This window comes from Amblyomma maculatum, chromosome 11, assembly GCF_055883805.1.
Source record: "Amblyomma maculatum isolate TAMU_Amacu chromosome 11, ASM5588380v1, whole genome shotgun sequence".
In the NCBI taxonomy this organism is placed as follows: Eukaryota; Metazoa; Arthropoda; class Arachnida; order Ixodida; family Ixodidae; genus Amblyomma; species Amblyomma maculatum.
In genome coordinates, this window is record NC_139354.1 from 81,954,702 (window position 1) to 81,981,296 (window position 26,595).

General features: G+C 48.1%; 1 protein-coding gene and 1 non-coding gene across 2 annotated transcripts in view; one reads left to right on the forward strand and one right to left on the reverse strand.

Moving 5' to 3' along the window:
* Positions 1–26,595, reverse strand: part of LOC146174267 (uncharacterized) — a 65,460-nt gene that overhangs the window by 18,640 nt on the left and 20,225 nt on the right. The window lies entirely within an intron of this gene.
* TRNAT-CGU (transfer RNA threonine (anticodon CGU)) lies at positions 21,317–21,389 on the forward strand. Its single transcript has one exon. It is a non-coding gene; the product is annotated as a tRNA-Thr (tRNA).

Sequence of the window (26,595 nt, forward strand, 5' to 3'; positions counted from 1 at the left end):
TCACCCCTGCGAACTTCTTGACTTCATCCGCATATCGAACTTTCTGCCGCCCCCTGCTACGCATTCCCTCCCTTGGAATCCAGTTTGTTACCTTAAGCGACTATCGGTTATCCTTTCTTCGCGCTACATGTCCTGCCCCTGCCCATTTCTTCTTTTTAATTTCCAGTAGAATGTTAGTGACTAGTTATTTCTCTCACCCACTCTGCACGTTTCCTATCTCTTAACGTTATCGCTATCATTGTTCTTTCCATAGCCCTCTGCGTTGTCCTCAACTTAAGTATAAACCTCCTTGTTAGTTTCCACATTTCAGCCCCATAGGTAAGTACACGTAAGATACAACTGTTGTACACGTTCCTCTTGAGCGATACCGGTAAGCTGCTAGTCGTAATCTGGGAGTGCTTGCCAAATGCACTCCATCCCGGTCTTAGTCTCCTTGTTATTTTCCTTTCATGGTCCGGATCTGCGGTTACTGCCTGTCCTAAAAAGATATATTCGCCCACTACTTCCACTGCTTCGCTACCTAATGTAAACAGCTGTTCCTTCGGCTGTCTATTCAACAATACCTTAGTCTTCTATATATTATTTTCAAGCCTATTTTTTTTTACTTTTCCTATCTAGGTCATCAATCATCCTTTGCAATTCGTCCCCTGAGTTACATAGCAAGGCAATGTCATCAGCAAATCGCAAATTACTGAGATATTCTCCATCTACTCATATCCCTAACTGCTCCGATTCCAAGTCTGAATAATTCTTCTCAGCAAGCTTTGAATAGTACTGTTGAGATCGTATCTCCTTGCCAAACACATTTCTTTATAGGAATTTTAATTGTTACTTTCTTTATGCAGATATATGGTTTCTGCGCGCCCTCTCTCTCTCTCTCTCTCTCTCTCTATATATATATATATATATATATATATATATATATATATATATATATGCGGCTCGTCTACACCCTGATTTCGCAATGCCTGTATGAGCACCGAGGATTCTGATGAGTTAATTTCTTTTTCGTAATCAATGAATGCTATATATACGGGCTGTTTATATTCCGGAAATTTTTCTATCACCTGGTTGATGGTATGGTAGCACGATAGGGATAAGAACCGGCCGGGTAGTTATCCCTATCGTGCTAAGAGCACTCTCGATTTAAACCTGAATACCTTATCTTCTGCTTACAATCAATCGGTAACTCATTTTGTATGTCTGTTAAAATTGACAGTAATGATCTCAGAAGCCCTTTTTATAGCTCATGGTATCTCTCTGTAAGTATAGTTGATGGTATGCTTTAACAATATGTTATTAAAAGCTAATATTGGTATGTGAATTACATAAGGTACAATAGATTTCAAGGCGTCTCAAACAAAAATAAATACACATTTAGCTTGGTCGCTTTATAACGAGCGGCAGTTTACATGATAACGCACCTTGTTTATAGATTGCAGTTGAAAGTAGCGTTGTAGGTAAATATGGGTAATTCCAGTTCTCATAAGCGCCTCACGACCAATCAGCTTCTCAATACAGCTGTCTTCATTGAGGACCTTGGCAACACCTGGTTTAGATATTGTTTTTAAAAAAATATCAAGTTTCTCTCTTACAAATAAGGGAAGGACATCCGAAACTTCACGAATGAAGTACCAGCCAAAGTAATTTGTCAGCTTCCTCCTGAAACAAAACAAAAATCATGCATGGTGGTTGGTGATAAAATATAACGAATTTGGAAATGCCTTCACTGTGGAGACTGCTTATTTGGAGTAAAACGAAAAGGATGAAAGCCAAACACAGTATGGACTTGGGCCCACTACACATGAGATACCGCACATCAAATATATTTGCTTTCTTCGTTGTCCTTTTCTTTTTAAAGTGATTGCGTGCTGTCTAAACCAAACCGTCTGTCCATTAGTTTCCATGTGCACTGCCAATGCGCACTCGCTCTGTTTAATGAGTATGGTTGGCAGATAAAAACCTGAGACGTGGTCGTCCCCCTCTATCTTTCTTTGCTGTATCCGTTATGCCACTTCCTGAAACCGTGGGTCATCTAGAATGTGTAGAAGTTCCTTTAAAGCCGCCTATTTTTTTTTTCATTTATTTTATGCGCGTGCAGTATTGTCTCTGTAGGCGATCTGACAACATTTAACTCAAGTATTTCTTATCTACAAGCACAAACATATGGGTACTAAAAAGACTAAGTACGAAGAGGACAGCAAGTGGGCCAACTATGGCACACCGCATGTAGCCTACCCCTCAGCAAGTTGATCATTGCATTAAATTAGCTTAGCAACAGAAGCTAAAAGCAAAGAACGCTCATAGGATCTGTACATGCCTTAAAACCAGTGTGCGATGCTATTCATGATTACCTTATTTCAACAGGTAGCTTCTTATGCTAGGTATGATTTCATTACCTTTTCTTTATCTTTTTATTTTTTCCAAGTTCTAGTTAAACATCTATATTTATCTTAATACTTCAGTCCTTGAACATATATATTCACAATCTACAATGCACCCTGGCCAACCCCCGCAGTGGGTATGTGCCATTTTGTCCGAGGTCATCATCATCATCATCTTGGCACACTACAAATACGAGGGGGATTGGCCATGGGTAAGTGAGGTGAGCAAAAAGTACTTATTAAGCTAGTTGCAGGCTTTACCGCTCGTGTCTGTTCCTTGTCGTTGTAGTTTGGTGATGGGCTATTCTTATTTAATGGGTTACCACTTCGCTGCTGCCCTACAGAAAAAATAACGCGGCATAAAGCACCCTACATAAACAGATCAGATATCGCTAGGTGCCGAGTGAATAGCATATCTGACCAATCTCCTCGTATCACTCTGGTTTTTGATAGCCTGATAGAATTAAGTACTGAGAGAAACCTGGGCAGAACAAGTTTTTATACTGTTGCAGGAGCTTGCTACGATGGTTCGGGCCCTTTGCCAAACAGAACAGGGCGACGGATAAATATATGAAGAATTAGGCGGCAGGCCCAGAAATGCATCTCCAGTGTGGCCTTACACGTTATGCCACGATAACTCTAACGCCCGACGACGAGTAGCTAAAGAAATGGTTAGTAAATGTGGCAATTAGCGAGCAGCTGCCTATACAAGCAGTCCTTCGGCGAGCTGTATGGCGACTGCCGTGGGGGAAATGGTGTTCGCTTATCTGGGAAGGAAGCCCAATCGTTTACATGAAGAGCGGCAACTTATCATTTCCATAATTGCTGCAGAACGTCAAATAAAGAACGGCGTGAAACAAAGCTGCGATGTGCAAGTTCTGTTTGCCAATGCCACGAGCAAAACGGATTGCGCTGTCTGGCTTTGGCCAGTGATGCTGCTTTTCTCAATTTCCTGTGGCATTACGCTGCATCAAAAAAGGACCTGCACGTTTCCTGTGTGCAGCTTAATTCAATAACATGGAGCTTGGCTAGCGACATCGGCACTGTGGTGATGGGTAGTTATTTGGCAATATCAATACCACAGCCCTAATACCACTTCCAAGGAAACCGAACTATTAAATAACCCGTAGCTCTAATGTCGAAGTAACCACTTGAACAAAAATCTTGCCTTTTACGTGGAGCAGCTGCACAACATCTTTATAATAATGCTAAACGCCTCCATAGCTACGCCCTCTTACGCATAGAAACTGCAGTTCAGCTGAATAGCAAAGCATTGCTGAGCCAACGGCATGTTGCACTGTATGGCACACCAGTCACTGAGGCAATCATAAAATAATAAAATTATTTAGTGACAAATGTGTCTCATTCCAGCCAGCTAGAAGCTGTGCGCCCAAGGAGCAAATCCTCGTAACATTGTTTTTGCAATATATATAGATTTCCCGAAATTTGCAGTTTTTATAATCGTATTGCTACAGGGCGGCCCCGAGCGGCAGAGTCACACTCTAAAGTCGGGAATACCTCCAGAATACCAATGCACACATCAATACACCAGCTCGAACATCAGCGTTGTTGACATGCGGCACATCGCCCAAACGGCATTGGCTTCTAGCGACATCTTGGCTACACACTGCAACACTACCCCGTGCGGGACAATCATGGCCCCAGTGCTTGCTAAACCGAGGAGTGGGAACAGTAGGGCTCAAGACGAGAGGCGTGGAGAATTTCGGTGGGTAATTTCGTAGAGTCTAGCCTGAGAGGCAGGGGCGTCATCTGTCATCTTGTAGGTCACGCCCCTCAGTTGCTGCAAGATGCGGTAGGGACCCCCGTAACTAGGCATGACTTTCTCGCAATGCCTCACATGGCGTGTGTCCTGGAGCCTGAGGAAGTCAAGGGAGCCAGGCGGGCAGCGACCACCTTGATGGTGATGGTCATAACGGTGTTTTTGAGCTGTTTGTAATAGGGCAAATTGTACTCAAATGCGGCGAAAGGCAAATTGATGTCCCAGTCATGTTGATGTTCAGAAACTTACATGAACAACTTGTCTGTAAGCTTCGGTCAAGGCGCACAGTAAGGCCATTTGTCTGAGGATGGTAGGACGTTGTGAAATTGTGGCGGATAGAGCATAACCGGATCAAGTCGTGAACAACTACTCTGGCGACTTGATCCGTAGAAATTAACGGGGAATGACATGAAGCATGGGGGCTATGGAACGAAAAATGGTGGGGGTAACATTAAGAGATAGGAATCGTGCAGAGTGGGTCAGAGAAATAACTCAAGTTACCGACATTCTAGTGGAAAATAAGAAGAAGAAATGAGCATGGGCAGGACATGTAATGCGAAGAGAGGATAACCGAAGGTCGCTAAGGGTAACAAACTGGATTCCATGGAAAGAAAGCGTAGCAGAGGGCGGCAGAAAGTTAGGTGGGCGAATGAGGTTAAGAAGTTCACAGGGGTCAAGTGGATGCAGCTAGCACAGAACCGGGTTAAGTGGAGAAATATGGCAGAGGCCTTCGCCATATTTCGCCATATTTCGCCCTGCGGTGGGTATAGTCAGGCTGATGAAGATGATGATGATGACATGAAGCAAAATGGCGTTGTAAAGACGAAATTCAGCGATGTCGGTGCACAGATGGTCTCGATAGCTCACGTGATAGCGTACAGGGCGGGGCAATCAATGGCCACCACAGCCCGTCTGTTCCCGGAAACCGATGTTGGGGAAAAGTCCAAGGAGGTTTAAACCGAGGCGGGAAAATGAGTCAGTAGGCACTTCGATGTGCTGGAGGTGGCCACTAAGCTGAAGCTGCGGCTTCTTCAGACGCTGGGACCGGTGACAAGCTGCTGCATAACAAGGAACAGAGCGATAAAGGACCGGCGAGAAAAACTGCTGGCGCATGCTATCATACGTGGGTTATACTTCCTGGTGTCCTGCTGTAGGAGCGTCATGAAAGTTGGTCCCAAGATTTCGGCGCAGATAAGTCGTGACGATTACCAAGATGTCTGTGCATCTGGGTTGCGCGCCACGAACATGCTGCTCGAAGGGTCGGAGTCATCAGTGCGTATTTGGTTGATAATTGGTCGTAGGGAAGGATAAAGACTGTGTTCGGCGTCGAAGTGCACAACGTCCATGCTGGACAAAACGTTGTCGTCAGCAGTACGGTCAAGTAATTCAGGAGGATCGACAGAAGGCGGGACAACCTGTCAGCCTCTTAAAGCAATCGTCCTTACGGTAAAAAATACTAAATGCGCATTTCCATAAGCGCACCGCCCAGCGACCTAAGTGCCTGGTAGGGTCCTTAGGTGACAACTAACACAAGGCATGGTGGTCTGTCACTACGAAGGACGCCTTCCAAACAAATAAGGGCGGAATATAGTAAATGCCCAGAGGTGTGAGGCATTCCCGCTCGTTAATTAAATAGTTGCACTCGGTATAGAGACCATGAGGCTGTCATAGGCAATTACAAGGAAGTGGCCAAGCTGGAATTGGGCAAGAAAGGCGCCAATACAATGGCCACTGGCGTTCGTTCGAGGTTCCTCAATTGCGGAAGGGTTGCAATGGGTCAAGCAAGGTGGAGCGATAAGAGCCCGAAATGAGGGCTTGAAAGGCGCGAGCTTTTTTGCGGTCCCTAGAGAAACGCGCGTTCTTCTTGAGGAGAGCGGTGAGGGGGCGGCCAACTTAGGCGAAGCTCGGGATGAACCATCGGAAAAGAAACATAAGCCGAGAAACATCCGCACATGGGTTATAGAAGGCGTAATTGAAAAGTCATGGATGTCACGCACTTTCTCAGGGTCGGGCGTGACTCCTGTGGTGTAAACCAAGTGGTCAAGGACATTTATCGGGCGTTGGCCAAAGCTATGGTTTTTAATTCATCAGGAGACCAGCACGGCTTAAAAAAGCAATAAACTTTCAACGACCGGGTAGGTGAGATTCGAATGTCGGGGAGAACACTACAACGTCATCTAGTTAGCATAAGCACGTGGCAGATTAACCACCACACCTGAGAGACCCCATCATGCGCTCGAAAATCGTGGGCACATCACATAGATCAAAAGGCATCACTTGTAAATGGTAGAGGATGCAGAGGTAAATGCTAGTTTTCCCGCGGTCACATTCATCCACCTCTACTTGCCAGTAGCTTGCACCATGCAGGCACCTAGCGCATCCTCTATTCGGGGCAGAGGGTAAGCATCTCCGTGATCGCATTCAAGTGGCGGTGATTGACACAAAATTACAACTGTCGTCTTTCTTTCACTAAGACGACAGGTGATGCCCATGGAGTGTTCGATAGCTCGAAAACGTTCGCCAGCATTTGTCTACCTCAGTCTGTACTATTTCGTGTTCAGATAAAGGTACACGATACGACACATGGCGGACCGGGATGACATGTATGGCGCGTATTGATACGGGTGATCACAACGGAACATTAGCCGAGAGGACAGTTTCTGAAATCCAAAATTGCCTTGCAGGAATCCAACAGTCCAGAGAGGGCGCGGGAAAGGTCTAATGCCAAATATATATATATATATATATATATATATATATATATATATATATATATATATATATATATATATATATATCGATCATCGCGGAAGTAAGGTAGGAACGGGTGCTGGAAAAGATTGGAGGTGTGACCGCAGAACGTACGGAGATGGACCACAGACACACTCGTCGTCAGGTTTCCACAAATATATTTGACAGGACCCGCTTTACCGGGCGGGAGCGGGACAGGGAATCGCCGGCAGTCAGTCCTGCTGTCAGGTATAACGAATTCCGCGTGCTTGGCAGGCATGCTGAGACTGTCGTCCTTTACTGCGGGACCACGTTGGCATGCCGCATGTGCATTCGATGAAGGAAAACAGACCCAACTCTGCTTTGGGGCAAGACATCAGACGAGAGGTTGCAGTTCAAAAACTAAAGGGAGATGTTGTTGGCGACGGTGACGATGGTGTGAGGAAGGATGGTGCCGCACTGAAGCAAAACGTACTTTAGCGATATATTCAGGGAAGGATGGTGTCAGTTAAAGTAGGCGACATCAGGAGCTGAAGGGAAGGGGAACTTGCGGACAAATATGAGAACTTCGAATGGCAGGGGAGCAAATCCAGCAGCCCGCTGACCTGACTTCTGAGAAACGCTAACGGATCAGAGCGCAAGTTGTAAGCGTAGAAGGCAAGGGGAGCGACAGGTGAGCGCACCATGAGTTGATTTGGTTTGTGGGGTTTAACGTCCCAAAGCGACTCAGGCTATGAGAGACGCCGTAGTGGAGGACTCCGAAAATTTCGACCCCCTGGGGTTCTTTAACGTGCACTGGCATCGCACAGCACACGGGCGCCTTGCTTTTCGCCTCCTTCTAAAAGTGGCCGCCGAGGCTGCAATTCGATCGCGTATCCTTTGAAACAGTAGTCAAGCGCCGTAACCCCTCCGCCACCCCGGTCGGGTGCAGCATGATAGGTCACAAACTCAATGCCGAGAATTACATGGTAAAGTCAGCTGTCTATAGCGGTGAACAGCACAGGCGTAGCACGGCAGGCAATACTAAAATGAGCAGTGCACATTCCAAAGAAAGCAATGACCCTCCCTCTGGTAACACGAATGGCGGAGGAAGGGGGGTCTAACACTTCCTTAGACGTCGATGAAAGGCCAAACTGAAGACAGAAGCTCGGCCACCAGTATCAATTAACCGGTTACAGTTACACTGTCCACAAAAAGGTCGAGAGATTTGCGAGGATCAGCCGTGGTCATGAAAGGCGTATCAGGCCAGTCTTTATTGTAGCGACACCTGAAGGCGCTGCAGTGGTCAGTTTTTTCGCAAGTGAGCCATAATGGTGGGAAGAGGACTGGCGGCGCGGAAGCGGCGATCGGGATAGGTGAGACCGAGGGTATGGTAAGTGCCTAGACCTGCGCAGGGCTGAAGTGGTGAAGGCAACGAAGGGGTCATAGCATGTCAACGGCAGGCAGAGTTCGTAGTCATTGCGTCTATCATAAACATATCGAGGTCGAAGAGGCGAAAGCCAGCGGCTGCTGTAACAGCAAGAAATGTGGCAGACGCATGCGCAGTGCAAGCAGATGGGCCGTCGTAGGAGCGGCATTCTGAAGGATTACGGAAGCGGTAGCGCAGAGAGAAAGGGCTGAGAGCGAACAGCAGCAGCAACTATAGGTGAGGCGTGTGGGCAACAGGGTGCATCGGAGGATCTGCCGAGGTTCAAGCCCGAGTTCACGAACTCGTGGTGACCGACTGCTTTAGTAAGAGCAATTGGGCCTTCAATGGGATAAGGACCGAAGGCAACGAGGGTTTTCAAGAACAAAGAAAGCCAACGAAATAAAAATACCACGTGACTGCAGCATTCGCCGCTATTAATGTGCTGCTCTCCACCGTGGATTGAGTGAACGATATGAGATGTGGCCATGGCTGCACGGCCCCGTTGCAGTGGCAGGCCGATATGCCTGCAATGGTTTCGTCGTCCGCTTCATGCAGCCGGGGCACGTCACGGGGCTAGTTGCAGTGAGATCAACACGCTCCCTGCAACAATCGCCAACTGATCAGCCTACCGTTGGAACTCGGCTGTCAAGTCAAGGCTGCAGCTAATTTCGCTCACTCAAACCACGACTGCGTCTCTTTGTTTTATGAGGTTTAACGTCCCAAAGCAACTGAGGCTATGAGAGACGTCGTAAATTCGGATGCCGGAAATTTTTCCCGCCAGGGTTTTTTAACGCGCACTCGCACGCACAGCACAAGGGTGCCTTGCTTCTCGTCTCCATCTAAAAGCGGCCACTAAACCCGGGATTCGATCCTGCGTAGTTAGGCAGTATTCAAGCGCCTTAACCACTGCGCCACCCAGGCGGGACTTAAAACACGCTGGAGACCACCCCAATGCGAATCTGTTAGTCACGTATTATTTTGTGCATTTTCCAGGCTTTCTTTTTTTTTGAAACTTCTCGTTGCCTTCAGTCCTGATCCCACTGAAAGCGCAATTGCCCTTATTAAAGCAGTAGTTCGTCAAGAGTCTGCCAACGCGGGCTTCAACCCCGGCAGACCCTCTGAAGCACCCTTTTCCCCGCATATATGGTTATTGCTGCTGTTCCATCTCAGTCCTTCCATGTGTGCTACCGGTTCCGTAATTCTCCAGAATGGCGCACATAGGATGGACGGTCCATCTGCTTCCTTGGAAACAAAAGTACACGTGAGCTATCTTCATCGGAAATGAATAGAATGGGGTTTCAGAACGTGCTCTTCAACTTTGCAAATCACATTTATTGTTTAAAGGCAATAGTTAGTAAATTAGAAAAGTTATTCTAATTACTGATTATCAATTCAAATACAATTTCTCCGTGGTGCGCCAGGTCACTGGAAGTTGTATACAAATGGTTTCTCTGGCCTACCTCAAACGTCTTATTTTTATTTCTTGGATAAAGTTACCTTGAACGCTTCGAATTTCCGCAAGAAAGCTGCATGTCATTTCTTGAACCGAACCCCGAAATAACAATAGTTAAATAAAACATATTAACACGTACAATACTTTCAGAGACACATTCACAGTTGACGGAAAATGTGGAAAACTTAAACAAAAGATATATTACAGGTGCAAATAACTAAAATGTAGATAAAAATTGGCAAAGAATATGAATAAATACTAAAACAAAGAGTAGTGACAGGATGGTTTTCTTCATACCTAAAGAAAGCTCATTTTCAGGTAAGTCAAAAGAAAGCGTGCTAACGCAGTTCTCGTTTCAATTATGAATGCAAAATACCTCGATAACTTCTCCGTCTTATTCAGAGCTCCTGCCAGAAACCTGGTTTGATGAACTAACGGACAGAGTCGATTCAGATCCTAAGTGGGATCTCTCCTGCACCGCTAATGTATCGCGGGTGAACTAAAGGACATAAGGTAAGATGGAGTCCAAAGTCAGACTCCGCCCGCACAAAGGACAGCAGTTTTTGCAAAAGATACGGTATAAAGGCAGGCCTGCTCTTCAGCCGCACGTTGCCCAAAAGTTGCGCTCATTGAAACATTTCGCCGTTGGCCCTACATAACTTTTGACGCTCGTAGAAGGCATCTCACACCCTAGCGCTGAATTTAGAGTACAGCGTTTGGTGTTTGGTCTTACACTCATTTTAGCACGTTTTATAGTCACCATCGAACATAATGTGGCAACCTTGTATGGCGCTAGGAAGACCAAGTGTATCCTGTGTTAGAAGATTGCTTCTTTTTTTCAAATTGTTGAATTAAAATGCAATAAGGCATTACCTGAAAAGGTTTCTTTTCAATCTGGCGCTTACCTTGATGTCATTTCTATCAGAAATGCTACAGACTAAATGGGCCTGATAACCTGCAGATAAACTTCTATCAACCTTGAAGTGGATGCAATGCGTTATATTGTGGGTGCGTAATCTTTCTAAAGCACATTTCCAGCAAAGCTTACCTATACGAAGTTTAACCAACTCAGAATGGACAATATCACAGGAACAAAGGGGCATTCTTCGAGTGCGGCTGAAAAACCAAACACCCACTTATACTTTAAACAATAAGCTGCAGATCAACAAACTGGATTCGATCATGATTTTACCTCCTATATGAGCTCCACAAAAGCAGGCGTAAGGCGCAATTTAGCGCTTTTTATAAATATTGAAGAAACTTTTAGATGATGCTTGTGCTGCTTGTGCAATACGTTTTCAGTTTACTTTGCTTCGCCGCTCAACAGTCAGTGCCATTCTCCTTAAGCTGCAAAGCAAGGTAAACAACACTAACGACTAAGGTGGGATTGGCACAGCATGGAATCCGAAAAAATCAGCCTTGCGGAACGACAGCGATCCGCCATTGAGACGTCAGATAGCAAATCAAATGTGAAACCGACGAGATCAAGCACGTGCCGACCGGGAAACTTCAATACGTGCTACGATTCAACAAGCAACTGGCAGTCGAACAAAAAGGCTACCCCGTAATTGCTAATCAACCAAGCCACCAGAGTTGAAAACATGGTCACCTTTCTGAGCCTTATCGACCCTTAACTGCAGCCACTGTAAACATCGGAGCTGCCGTCGACCCCGACGTTTGATAGACAGCAAACCTTGTTTGGAGGAAAGGTTGCGTCACCAACTTCCATCATTGCTGAAAGGATGAAATCGTACAGACGACCGCCGACGAAACTGCGCAGTTTGATTCATGCACAGAAGTTGTAAACTCGCTAATTATGCATTGCCCAATAATTTTTTATGCACCTTTTAGCGCGAACATATTAGGCGTTTCCATTGTACAGAAGGAAAGAGGCCCATGTACACACATGCCATCTATAAAGTGCTTGCAAGAGAAGTACCTACCACGAACACCGCTTTGGTCAGTTCATCACGATAAGCTCAAATGATTGTTTACACGTTGGGATCAAACAGAGGTGTGTACACGTCGGCTTGAGTTTCAGATTCCTGTGAGCGCCCTCCAGCGATGTGGATGTGTTCGACGCAACTGCGAATCATACGAGCAGGAACTGCCTGCCCTTGGAGGATAGGTGATTTATGTGCCAGAGAAACGGCCACATTCGCCGTGCCGCTGTGGTACTGCATTGAACAAAATAACTCCAGAAAAATGTTGTTGATATAAATACATGAATGCGGTGAGTCATAAACGTGAATCAATCATCTTCGATGTACCATTGGACAGAAAGCTGCTTGCGATAGAAAAAGCTACCATGTAGCCGTGCCCTCATTCTGTTGAAGCTGGAGCAACAGAAACAAGTTCACGGCAACAGCAGGAAGTTTACACCAAACGTTTTGCGTTCACTACTGGCGCTTGAATAAAATCACCCGCAAGGACTTCTATCCTTGGCCCGCACTTATGACGCCATTGCCTGTTTGCAATGAGCAGGTTTTTCTCATTTTAGACCTCCTTTCAGGGTACTGGAAAGTCCAGCTGGCTAGTGCTGACCGTAACAAGACAGCTTTCATGACCCAAAGTGACTGTAGGAATTTGATGTCATTCCATTCGGAATGTGTAATGCAACTGCCATGTTCGAGTGCATGATGGACACCGTATTGCGCGGCCTCAAGTCCGAGACCTTCTTGTGCTACTTGGACGACATTGTTCTTTTCTCCCCAGATTTCCCGACCCATCTCGCTCAATTGCAACATATCTAGGAATATTTTTTTCGGAGCTGGCCTCCGGTTGAACTTAAAAAGAAATGTCCCTTTGCCGCACGTCAAATGAAAATTTTGAGCCATGTCTTTAAATACGATGTTCTCCCTGATCCAATAAAATTTTGTGCTCTCTCTGCGTTCCCAAAACTGTCCACGGTGAAAGAACTTCGAAGTTCTTTCCGCCTCTGCTCTTACTTCCAACTCTTCATCCGCACATTTGCTTTCGTCATGACTCCCTTGATACCTCTCCTTCGTGGAAGCAACGAGCTCTCCGGCTCGTGCTCTTCATGTGACAAAGCGTTGAGCACGTTGCGCCGTCTGCTTACCTCACCGCTGATGTATCAGTGCTGTTCTAGCGCACCGTAATCCCGTGTGTGTTGACTATGTTATAGCCTACGGGAGCCGCACTTTGACGAAGCCGTAGCTAAACTGCTCATTACGGAGAAGTGCCTAGACATAGTTTTGGTGATAGTGAAACTCCACCCTTGCGTGTATGGCCGACCATTCGAAGTGGTTACGTACCACCATTCCCTGTGTTGGCTGGCTTGCCATATAAGGACACACTGGGGCTTACCGCTTCAAGAATATGATATTCATGCGGTGTACTGCCCTGGAATGAAGCAGAACGACGCTGACGCATTGTCACATTCCCTCCATGCCTGAAAATCTTTGCGATTGTCCAATTGATTGTAGTTCATTGTCTCTGACAAACAAGGCAGTCGAGCAGATCACCTCTCCCTGGATTGACGGCCTCCTTTCAATTCTTCCTTTCGCATCCTTCAACCATTTCGGCGCCTCGTGCAATCCGCCGTGAGGCATCTCACAATTGCGGATGGCCTTTTATACTGCTGAAATTATCTTTCTTCTTTCTGCGAACGGCGGCTTCTTATTCCTCGACACTTACGATTCGAAATCTGCTCTTCATTTCACGATGGTCTGCCAGCCGCTCCCGCTGGAGCATTCAAGACTTATACTCGACATCTCCTGCGTTACTGATGGCGCAGAATGTGCATGTACGTTTGCAAGTTCATCTGCTCCTGTCTTGATTGTCAACACCGCAATCTCGGCCATCGCCATCCGACCTGCCCCATTAAGCCTGTTTCTTGCCCATTCAGTCCTCTCGAACGAGTCGGAATTGATCTCTATGGCCCGCTTCCCTAGACCGCAACCGGAAACCACTGGGTCATTGTGGCAGTAGATCATCTCACCCGCTACGCTGAAACCGCCACTCTACATGCTGCTGCGGCACGTAATCTTACCGTCTTCATCTTACACCCCATTATACTTCGGCACGGGGCCCCGCCGGAACTGCTGAGCGACCGGGGTCGTGTATGTTTATCTGAAGCGGGTCCGTCCATGTTGTAGCAACGTAATACCACCCACCGCATTACAATGGCCTACCACCGGATGAGTAACGCTCAGGCAGTAAGATTGAACCGAACACTAGGTGACATGTTGTCAATGGATGTCGCTGCCAACCATTCCAACTGGGACACAACTACCCTCGTCCCGTATGCGCACAACCGCTACGCAGACCACCGCCGGATCCTCACTATTTTTCTTTTATATGCACCTGAGCAATCTTTCCCACTGGACACAATACTACCCAACCGGCCTGATTCTTTTAAAGCCACCACCGTATCTGAAGCAACTAGACAAGCTGAGGACTGCAGGCAGCTTGCCCACTTGTTGAAGCCTCACGACCGGGCGACGACAAAATCGTTTTGTCGCCGCTCGTGCCACCAACAGCTTTCTTCCACAAGCTGATGTTTGGACTCGTGTGCCCTCTACATAAAATGATTTCTCTTCTAAGCTGCTAACGAAATATCACGGACCCTACAGCGTCTTTGAGCGCACTTCACCCGTCAACTATATCGTCGAGCCGACACGCCTTCGCTTGATCTTTGATGACATGTGCGTGAGACTGTCTGTCTCTCGCTTCTGTCTCTCGCTTAAAAGTGTACTACGACCCAGGCATATTGTTCCTTGAAGTTGCCAGGATGACTACCTCTTCTCCGGGGGGTGATCGTAACGAAGACCTTGTGCCAGCATGGCGGAACGAGACGCAAGCATCAGCGGGACAAGCCCGGAAGTACAAGCTGCTATCTTAAACCCAATAAACGAGCTCGCCGTACAATAAAGCTCGTTATTATATATATATATATATTGTTACGGGAAATATTTCACAGTACGGCAGTTGTCCACACCACTGAGGATAATCACAGCACAGCACTCGCACAGCAAAGCACTCGTCTACGTCGTCTTCTTCTGGGAGTCTGTCGCACTTCTTTTTCGTCAGCACGGCAAGCGAATACCGCTCAGTAACACTACCCCCCTCGGGAAAAGCACAGTCCCGGTGCGTTCTACGTTTGTGAAACAGAACGTGCATAATAGGGCTTCATGCGGGACACATGCACTACTTCAGAGGATGGCGCTCCGGACGAGGATTTCGGAGACACAGATTCAACTTCGTATGTGACGTCTGTCACGGGGCGCTAAACTCGGTAAGGGCCTGTGTAGCGGGGCAAAAGTTTTTCACACAAGCCCACGCGATGGCACGGGAGCCACAGCAAGACGAGTGACCCAGGAGTGTAGTGGACATCAAGGTGGCGACTGTCGTACCGGAACTTTTGAGAGTCTTGGGATGCAGAGAGCCTGGCATGAGCTATCCGGCGGGGATCATAAGCGCGGGCTACGGTATCAGTGGCGTAAGTACTGGTGGTGTCTGCCGCGGGTAGTGAGGTGTCGAAGGGCAGTAACGGGTGTCGGCCAAATAACAGATAAAATGGGGAGTATCCAGCGGTAGAATGGACTGATGAATTGTAGGCGAATGTCACAAAGGGTAGATGAACGTCCCAATCCCGGTGGTCGTCAGACACATACATGGACAGCATGTCTGTGAGGGTACGGTTTAGGCGTTCCGTGAGGCCGTTGGTCTGGGGGTGATAGGCTGTGGTGAATTTGTGACGGACGGAGCACGAACGGAGAATTTCGTCGACCACTCGCGACAGAAAGCAGCGGCCACGGTCAGTTAGTAGTTCACGAGGGGCACCATGATGTAGAATCACGTTTTCTAGGAAGAAGTCAGCGACGTCTGTGGCGCAGCTGGTCGGAATGGCTCTGGTAATAGCATACCGCGTAGTATAATCGATGGCGACGGCGATCCATTTGTTCCCTGAGGCGGAAACTGGAAAGGGCCCAAGAAGGTCAACACCTACACGGGATAACGGGTCAGTGGGTAGAGGGATCGGCTGCAAATGGCCTGAAGGCAAAATTGTGGGCTTCTTTCGACGCTGACACAGTTCACATGCGGCAATGTATTGCTGGACGGAGCGGTAGAGCCCCGGCCAGTAGAAGCGTCGGCGCAGGCTGTCGTATGTGCGAGAGACACCCAGGTGGCCAGCCGTTGGAGCATCATGAAACTGGTCAAGGATGGTGGAACGCAGATGTTGAGGAACGACGAGCAAAAGGTCTGCGCCGTCTGGTCGCATATTGCGTCGGTATAGGGTGTTCTCGTGGAGTACATATAAGGCAAGAGATGGATCAGGTCGGTCGCAGGTCAGACGTAGGATAATAGAATGGAGCAAAGGATCTAAATGTTGTTCGTCGGCAATGTTAGAAAAGGCCGACACAGACAAGACACATGCTTCATCGTCAGAGTCGGTAGGACTAGGAGAGTCGACGGGATGACGGGACAAGCAGTCTACATCTTGGTGAAGCCGGCCGGACTTGTACACGACGGAAAATGTATACTCTTGTAATCGAAGCGCCCAGCGTCCCAAACGGCCTGTAGGATCTTTGAGGGAGGAGAGCCAACACAAGGCATGATGGTCTGTTATAACAGTAAAATGCCGGCCAAACAAACAAGGGCGGAATTTTGTAATAGCCCAAACGAGTGCCAGGCACTCTCGCTCTGTGATAGAGTAATTTTGTTCGGACGTAGATAAGAGGCGGCTGGCATACGCAATTACCCTTGTGTGGCCGTGTTGCCGCTGGGCAAGTATAGCTCCCATGCCATGGCCACTTGCGTCGGGGCGGAGTTCAGTATTGGCAGATGGGCTGAAATGGGCCAAGACGGGTGAAGTTGTGAGAGCAGCAATAAGTTCCGAGAAAGCTGCAACTTGTTCCGGCCCCCAGGAGAATGAAACGTCTTTCTTTAGGAGTTTGGTGAGAGGACGAGTTAGCGCTGCGAAATTCGGGACGAATCGTCGGAAATAAGAACATAGGCCAATAAAGCTTCGAACATCGCTGGATGAACGTGGAATGGGAAAATCGCTGACGGCACGAATCTTGTCTGGATCAGGCTGAACGCCGGCAGCATTAACCAAGTGACCAAGGACTTTGATTTGTCGGTGACCAAAGCTGCACTTTTTGTAGTTTAGTTGCAGTCCCGCGACCGTCGAAAAAGCGCTAGGATTGTAGAAAGGCGACGGAGATGGCTTTCAAATGTAGACGAGAAAACTATTACATCGTCAAGATAACACAAGCAAATGGTCCACTTGAAGCCTCGGAGCAAAGAGTCCATCATACGTTCGAAGGTAGCTGGGGCATTGCAAAGGCCAAAAGGCATGACTTTGAATTGATAAAGGCCGTCAGGGGTGATGAACGCTGTTTTTTCACGGTCTCTCTCGTAGACAGAGATCTGCCAGTAGCCGGAACGAAGGTCGATGGACGAAAAGTAGCTGGCTCCGTGCAAAATATCAAGCGCGTCGTCTATACGCGGAACAGGATACACATCTTTTCTGGTTATCTTATTTAAATGACGATAGTCAATGCAGAATCTCCAGCTGTTATCTTTCTTTTTGACCAACACAACAGGGGATACCCAGGGGCTACTGGAAGGCTCAATTATGTCGTTCGCCAACATTTTATCGACCTCTTTTGGATGACACGTCGCTCAGTGAGCGAAACACGATAGGGCCACCTGTGAATAGGACTGGCGTCACCGGTTTTAATGCGGTGACTGACAACTATGGTTTGACCCATTGGGCGGGTACCGAAGTCAAAAAGGTCACTGTAGGTGAGCAAAAGCTGTTTTACCTCGGCGAATTCAGGCTGGAGATCAGCTGCAATCATGCTTTTAACAGGATCAGGGTGCGATGTAGAGGACGAGGGAGGTGTTGCAGGGACGGCATTTGGATTATCGGTAGTCAGAGCTGAAGTGGCACAATCGGTCATCGGCGACAGCTCTGCTAGTGAAATTCCCTCGGGCAGAACTTGAGTTGATAAGCTGAAGTTAAGGACCGCGAGAGTGGCACGGTTCTGGGGGATATGCACAATCAGATGAGGAAGGGTGACGTGACGCTGCAAGATGACATCAGTGATGGGACACGCGAGATAGTCGCCGTCTGGGACGGGTGGGAATGGTGACATAGGGATGTAGACGGCAGCTTCAGGAGGAAGGCGGCAGAACTGTGCTGATCGAAGGCGGGGTGAGCAGGAGGGGTCTTCAGAGCAGGGCGGAAGGTCCAAGCGAAGTAGGCCGGTAGAGCAGTCAATGAGGGCAGAGTGGGCTGTTAAAAAGTCAATGCCAAGGATAACGTCGTGGGGGCATTCTTGGAGGACGGTGAACAATACTGGAGCATGACGACCACCAATGGTAACTCGCGCTGTGCACATGCCAACCGCGGCGGCAGGGCTTCCTTTGGCAAAGCGAACTCTGGGCGAGACGGCTGGAGTAAGGACTTTTTTGAGGCGACGGCGAAATGAGGAGCTCAGAACGGTCAGTTGTGCACCGGTATCAATGAGAGCAGAAACGGAAACACCATCCACAAGGACGTCGATGCGATTATTTTGTAGGACAGGGGTCAGCAGAGGTTTTTCAGTCCGGGTCACAAATGCAGCGTCACCTCCGGGAGCTGCATTGGCTAGTTTTCCGGTATGTGGCTGGAATAGGACGGGGACAAACGGCGGCGAGGAAGAGGAGAACGCGAGCGTCGGGTCTGCGGGGATGATGAACGGTTGGCAGCATGAGCAGGGACATCGCGGTCAACAGTGTTCTGGTCGGGGCGAGGTGAGGTATAGCGAGGGGAATAGTCTCCGCGGCGGTCGAAGTATGTGAATTGACGAGATGGCGTGAACCAACGGCTACGGCAGTGACGGGAAATGTGGCCAACGCGGGAACAAGTAAAACAGATGGGACGATTTTCATGGGTACGCCCCTCATTCGGATTGCGGTACCGATATCGGGGCGAGAAACAGGCGGTGGGTGAGGTAGCTGCAATTACTGGAGGGGCAGGTCCTGAATCCACGGTGTCGGTGCGGCAGGTAGAAGGAAGACCCATATTGGCAACCTCGTGGCGAACAACAGCCTGAATGAGTGATATTGTAGCCAAGGTATTGTCGTGGGTATGCGAGAGTGAAGCTGCAGGACTCGAGCTCTTGGCGGACGATGCGGGTCAAAGTAGTGTCATTAGTTGGCGGTCGAGGAGGCGGAAGATCGACACAGGAAGAGCTTGCAGCCGTGTTCGGTAGACGGTCGAAACGATGAGATATGCGCCTCTGTTTCACTTGTTCGAAACGTCGGCACACTTGTAGTACAGAGTCCACGGTGGAAAAATCCCTGCATAAAAGGAGGTTGAAAGCATCGTCGGCAATGCCCTTTACTATGTGGCCGACTTTATCCTCCTCAGGCATGCCTTGGTCGACTTTGCGGCATAGACACAGGACGTCTTGGATGTAAGAGAGATAAGACTCCGTAGACGTTTGGGCGCGAGAGGCGAGCGCTTTTTTGGAGGCAATGTGGTGGCCAATAGGCTTTCCGAATAGGTCGTGCAGCTTTTGTTTGCAAATATCCCAAGATGTTAAAACGTCTTCGTGGGTTTCAAACCAGACCCGCGCGGTCCCAGCCAAGTAAAATATTACATTCGCGAGAATGAGTGTGGCATCCCACCTGTTGTGCTTGCTCACGCGCTCGTATAGGGCTAGCCAGTCGTCTACGTCGATGTCGTCGGTCCCGCAGAAGGTTCCGGGGTCACGGGGGTGGGCCATTACAACAGCAGGTGCAGCGGCTGTAGAGGTAGAGGCGTCGGTAGTCATCGTGGTGGTTCCGATGTGGCAGCCGCTGCGGAGATCCAGCTTGTGACAGGGGATCGAATAGATTCACCTCCACCAAGAGATGTTACGGGAAATATTTCACAGTACGGCAGTTGTCCACACCACTGAGGATAATCACAGCACAGCACTCGCACAGCAAAGCACTCGTCTGCGTCGTCTTCTTCTGGGAGTCTGTCGCACTTCTTTTTCGTCAGCACGGCCAGCGAATACCGCTCAGTAACAATATATATATATATATATATATATATATATATATGTATGTATGTATGTATGTATGTATTTTTGTGTGTATGTATAGAGGGAAATGAGGGTGCTCGTTATAATAGATGAAGGAAAGAAGCCAGCAGTCGCCTAGGCCAACAAAGATATTGGGGATAGTACTTTGTCATTTTATTTTTATTCTGGTAATCACATAAATTAGTAATGCAAGCTGTTTAGGGGAGAAATAATGAAACGCAATGTACAAGGAAAAACAACGTGCCGGCATTCTATGCTCTTTATCACGTTCTACGTGACGCTGGCGGAGACACAGGACGTGCCACGTCCACCTCCATGGTTGAGGGTGGCGCTGTTGAACACTCTCAAGGTTCGTATACAGACAGCATTAATACACAAGAAAGCAGCAGGTTGGACCGTGGCCGATGTAACTCAGTTAGAAGAGCATCGGACGCGACATTCGAAGGCCGTGGGTTCGGTTCCCACCATCGGCACGTTGTTTTTCCTTATACTTTGTGTTTATCTTTCCACCAAACAGATTACATTACCAATTTATGTGATTACCTAAGTAAGAACTAAATAAAGACGAAGTACAATCCTAAATGCTTTCCTTGGCCTTGCCGACTGTTGGCTTTGCTCCATATATATATATATATATATATATATATATATATATATATATATATATAGAATATTTAAAAAAAAAGGCATAAAGTACCATCCCCAACGCTTTCCTTGGCTTCGCCGACTGTTGGCTTCTTTCCTTCATGTATTATAACGAGCACCCTCCTTTCCCCTTAATTGATCTGCTTGTAGCTTACGGGGGTCTCGGTTCTGGCAGTCTTGAAGCCATAGGTAGCGTAAGAGGGTTCTAGCAAAAATTTCGCCCTCGCTCTTGATCACGTTCTACGTGACGCTGGCGGTACAAAGGACGTTCCACGTCCGCCGCTACGGCTGAGGGTGGCGCTGGTGAACACTCTCAATGTTCGTATACAGACAACATAAATACCCAAAAAAGTAGCAGGGGGGACAGCGGCCGATGTAGCTCAGTTGGTAGATCACCGGACGCGTTATTCGGAGGTCGTGGGTTCGGTTCCCACCATCGGCACGTTGTTTTTTTCTTCTACTTTGTGTTTAATTATATTTCCCCTAAATGGATTACATTACTCATTTCTGTGATTATCCAAGAGAATATTTAAAAAAAATAAGACATAAAGTACCATCCCCAACGCTTTCCTTGGCTTCGCCGACTGTTGGCTTCTTTCCTTCATGTATTATAACGAGCACCCTCATTTCCCCTTAATTGATCTGCTTGTAGATTACGAGGGTCTCGGTTCTGGCAGTCTTGAAGCCATAGGTAGCGTAAGAGGGTTCTAGCACAGCTTTCGCCCTCGCTCTTGATCACGTTCTACGTGACGCTGGCGGTACAAAGGACGTTCCACGTCCGCCGCTACGGCTGAGGGTGGCGCTGGTGAACACTCTCAAGGTTCGTATACCGACAACATAAATACCCAAGAAAGTAGCAGGGGGACAGCGGCCGATGTAGCTCAGTTGGTAGAGCACCGGACGCGTTATTCGGACGTCGTGGGTTCGATTCCCACCATCGGCACGTTGTTCTTTCTTCTACTTTGTGTTTAATTATCTATCCCCTAAACGGATTACATTACTCATTTCTGTGATTATCCAAGAGAATATTTAAAAAAAAAGACATAAAGTACCATCCCCAACGCTTTCCTTGGCTTCGCCGACTGTTGGCTTCTTTCCTTCATATATATATATATATATATATATATATATATATATATATATATATATATATCGTCCTCATGTCATATCATATCATCATCATAGCCACTGGCATGCAACGCACACTGGCGCACCCGTGGACGAATAACTTGGCTGGTGTCTGTGTGATTCGCTATGCCTGAGGCTCCGCTGCGAGTTCATCTTCAGCGCCTGGTCCTGTGTTGACTGAATAAACGCACCTCTACAATTCGTCCAGTTGCAACGGGGTACGTTCCCATCCACCCTGGAACTAAGAAGCCGCACATTGCCCTCAGCTTCCATCATACCGGACGAGACTACCTATACTTTGCCGCCCATTCCTACCACGGTCCTATGTTCTGGCGTTCTATGCCAGCGTGATCCATGCCTTCTCAGTGGCACGGGTGACCAAGATGTTGACGATCGGTTTTCGGCGTATGAGCATGTCAGCAGTTACAACAGATGAGACGACACTATCAAGCTAAGTAACGTAATCTTTTCTCTGACTGACGTGGCGAAACTCTGCTTTCGCGACCATGCGACAGACCTGCCATCTTGGTCTGCATTTAAGAAGAATTTTTCGGAACTGTCCGGCCATCCTGCAGTTCGCAAGCCCCGAGCAGAGCAACGCTTGCTTGAGCGCGTTTAGCATGCCGAAGAGTCATTCACTAGTTACATAGAAAATATTGTTGACCTATGCAAACATGTCGACCTACTATGTCCGAAGCGGCTAAGATTGAAAACATCCTGAAAGGCATCTTTGAGGACGCCTGTCAGATGCTCTGGGTGAAAAATCCTGCCACTATCAGTGACGTGATTAAACTTTGCCAGACCTACGACGAGTTTTGTAAGCAGCATGCTTCTACCCGGTGGTCCGTTAGAGACGACACCATCTCTACACTAGCACTGGGCGGTTCTACTTCCTCAGAGGACAGCCCTTTGATTCAACAAATCAAAGCCTTCGTTCGAGAAGAGGTCGCCCGCCAGCTATCCCTCGGCCCTCAATTACAAGATACTGGCCGCCTTGTTCCGGACATAACTCTCTCCTTGGCCCCTATCATACGGCGTGTCATGCAGGAACACATCGCTGCAGTCCTCCCGCCCAGCACCGTGCTCCCGACTAGCCCCGTACACCCGACCAGCTCTGTGCTGCCGCCAACCCTGTGCAGGCGCTAGTAAAGGCACCGCTCAGCTACGCTCAGGTTGCAGCCAGGCAGCTAATGCCAACCGCATCTGTTTCCTACCAAGCCGCCCCTTCCAATCATCATTCACCTTTGCCTGACTCTGCATTCGATATCCCTGTTCCAAGGGTACGCCAACGCCCTACGGAGCCTTGGCGTACCGCGGACAACCGGCAAATCTGCTACTATTACAGGCTGCCGGGCCATGTTGCACGCATTTGCCGCCAACACCTTCCACCTTCTCGGTGTGACCTCCGGAACTATTCATAGCGCCCGCTGACGCTATAAAGCGAAGGCGCTGAGATCAGCATTACCAGCCCGTTAGAGGAAAATAAAGATGTACAGCGCGTGCTCGGAGCGCAAGCAGAGCACGGGCTGTTCAAAATGAGAAGTCTGCCACACTGGTCATCTTGCTGTGGTGCTCCGCTGCGATCCTGCGAATTCGCAACATACTCATACAATACCAAGCAGACCTCGGAACTCCACCCGGTTCCAATTTTGTATCTCGCGACAATCAACCGTATACCACTCGCCGATTATCTTCACCTCGTCGCCGTTCACCTTCCCCGCTTCTTCGACGTTCTACCGGCGCTGTTGAGGGAAACTAGTAGTCGCAGTTCTCAGGGAAAGAACTGCGCTTGGTTCAAACCCTGAAAGCCCTCCGTGTTCTCCCGCTAACATAATACAAGCGTTTGCCGAGGCGTCGCAATATTTGCTCTTGTTGACACAAACGCTGCTGTATCCGTCATCAATGAAGGTCTTTGCCGTAGTCTTCGCAATGTGACCACCACGCTGTCCAACGTTTCACTAACACCGCCTCATCACAGCGCATTCATCCCTCAGCGGCGTGCACGGCTCGTGTTCTCGTCGAAGGCTTCTTATGCACCAACGAGTTTATAGTACTTGCTCACTGCTCGCACGACATCATCCTGGACTACGATTTCCTTTCCACACATTGTGCCATTATTTACTGCGCCTGCGCGGAAGTTGCCTGCTTTCCTTTTTTTGATACCGTCTTGTGTGACGTCCCTACCCGGTCTGCAAACCTCCTCGTCGCCAGTGGCACAGACATTCCTTCATTTTCTGCTGCCTCGGTTCCACTCTCCTGTGAAGGCATTACTACTTCGTCTGCCTTCTTAACACCTTCGGATGCCGCTTCACGCCATCCCTGCCTCCTCCTTCGTTTGCTGTTATCAGGTTCAAATGTGGCCTAAGTGCAATGTACGTCTCGAATCCATTTTCATGCCCGTACGGCATTCTGCGCGGCGCGTGCCACGGTCGTATTGAAGAACTTGATCCCGCGCTTGTAAATACTCATCCTGCCACGCCTACCTCATTCCACGATAATGTCCTCAGCTCTTGCGATATAGCGACCGCTTTGACATCGCCCGATGTTTTACAACAAGCTATTGACGCAGATCTTCCACCCGCGCAACGCGATCAACTTGGTGCCCTTCTACAAAGCTTCACTTCTGCCTTCGAACTTCCTCACACGTATCTGCGTCGCACCTCTGTCGTTATGCACACAATCGACACTGGTACAAACGCACCCTTGCGACAGCATCCTTATCGCATGTCGGCCTCTGAGCACCACGTCATTACTTATAACGGGAAAGATATGCTTCGCCGGGGGGTCATACAACGATTTAACAGTCCATGTGCTTCTCCGGTTGTTTTGCTCCCTAAGAAAGATGGTTCGATTCGGGTTTGCGTCGATTACCGTAGGCTAAGCAAGATCATGCGCAACGACGTCTATCCTCTGCCACGAATTGACGGCGCCTTGGGCAGCTTACAGGGATTCGAGTGTTTCTCCACTTTGGATTTGCGCTATGGCTACTGGCAGGTGCCGATGGCTGGCGATGACCGCTCGAAAACTTCCTTTATTACACCGTACGACTTATACGAGTTCGAGTTCAAGTGGCAGACCTGTCTTATTTATCTGGTTGACATCGTAGTTTTTCTGCCGACTCTTCGTCTGACCTTCCCCGCCTGAAGTATGTCTTCACGTGACTCGCGACGCTGGGCTTCAGTTAAATGGGAAGAGGTGCCACTTTGCCGCTCAAAAACTCGCAATTTTAGACCACGTAGTTTCTAAGGACGGCATTGTTCCCGATCCCACCAAACTTCGCACAGTTGCAGAGTTTCCGAACCCAACTTTCCTGAATAAACTCCCAAGCTTTATCGGCCTCTGCTCCTACTTTCAACGTTTCATCTTAACTTCGCCTCTATCATCGTTCTTCTGACCCAGTTCCTTGCCGCCAGCTCCGACTTGTCCGCCTGGACTCCAGCCTGCAATAAAGCCTTCGACATTTTACGCAGCTTTTTTATTTTGCCTCCCATTCTCCTCCCCTTTTATCCGACTGCGCCAACGGAGATTCACACTGACGCCAGTGGTATTGGGCTCGGTGCCGTCCTTGCCTAATGTAAGAATAGTTTACGCGAGTATATTGTGGTATACGCCAGCCGAACATTCACTAAAGCGAAGTCTAACTATTCTGTAAAATAAATAGAATGATTTGTCATTATTTGGGCCATCGGAAAATTTCGTCCCTATGTGTATGGCCGACCGTTTTATGAAGTGCCGATCACCGCGCGTTGTGCTGGCTGGCCTCTCTGAGAGACCCGGTTGGCCGCCTTGCTCAATGGGCTCTCCGTCTCCAGGAGTATAACATTCATGCCATTTATTGATCAGGTCTGAAGCATCCGGACACAGATGCTCTGTTCCTCCCGCCATTGCCTAATGATTCCTCGTCTGACCACGTCTGTGCTTACGACTTGTCGACTCTTGCTTCTGTCGACATAGCCACCGAGCAATAGAATAACCCGTGGATCAGTGCGCTTTTGGATTTTATTTCAAATCCTATTACCGGTCAATCATCGAGAGAACTCGCTTAACCTTAACTCGCTTAACTCGCTTAACGCTTAACCGACATGCTGGGCCTGTACATCAACGACGCTCATTTCAGTTGGGACCAGGTTCTTCTCTTTCTAACCTACGCATACAACACTGCGCCACAGACCACCACTGGATTCTCTCCCTTATTTCCTCTTCACGGGCGCGAGCCAACCTGCAAATGTACACACTTTTTTCCTACCACCCTGATGTTTCTGAGTCGACGCCACTTTCGGACGCCGCCCTGAACGCAGATGAATGCCGCAACCCATACAAAAATTTCCTGTGGTCAGCTATAGAAAATCTTTTGTATGGTCGGCTATAGAAATTTGGCCCAAATATCTATAGCCGCTTCTATGGCAGTCTTTAGGTTTTTCTATAGTCTGTTCTGTACAAGTCTTTAACCTGTTCTATGGACTTATGGCTCTCTATATGCTGCAGTCTTTAGCATTTTTGGTCAGGTATAAACTTTTATGGTCAGCTATAGAAAATTCTTCGTATGGTCGGCTACAGATATTTGGCCCAAAAAGCTATAGCCGTTTCTATGGTAGCCTTCAGGTTTTTCTGTAGTCTGTTCTATAGAAGTCTTTAACCTATTCTATAGACTTATGGCTCCCTATGTACTGCAGTCTTTAGCATTTTCTATGGTCGCATACAAACGTTTATGGCCAGCTATAGAATATCCTGTCTATCGTCGCCTATAGATATTTGGCCCCAAAAGCTATAGCCTGCTACAGAAGTCTATAACCTATGGACTAATTCTAATGTTCTAATTTAAGTATTTGCAGTCTTTAGCATTTTCTATGGTCAGCTATAGAAAATTCCCGTGCGCGCACGCGCGTATGTATGTTCGTGCGTGTGTTTGTGTATGCGCAAGCGTGTATGTGCATGTGTGTCTTGCTCTATATCATCGGTTTTATTTTCAGTTCGATGAATAAATAACTGAAAATTGGCCAGCAGTCCCCACGACTAAAACC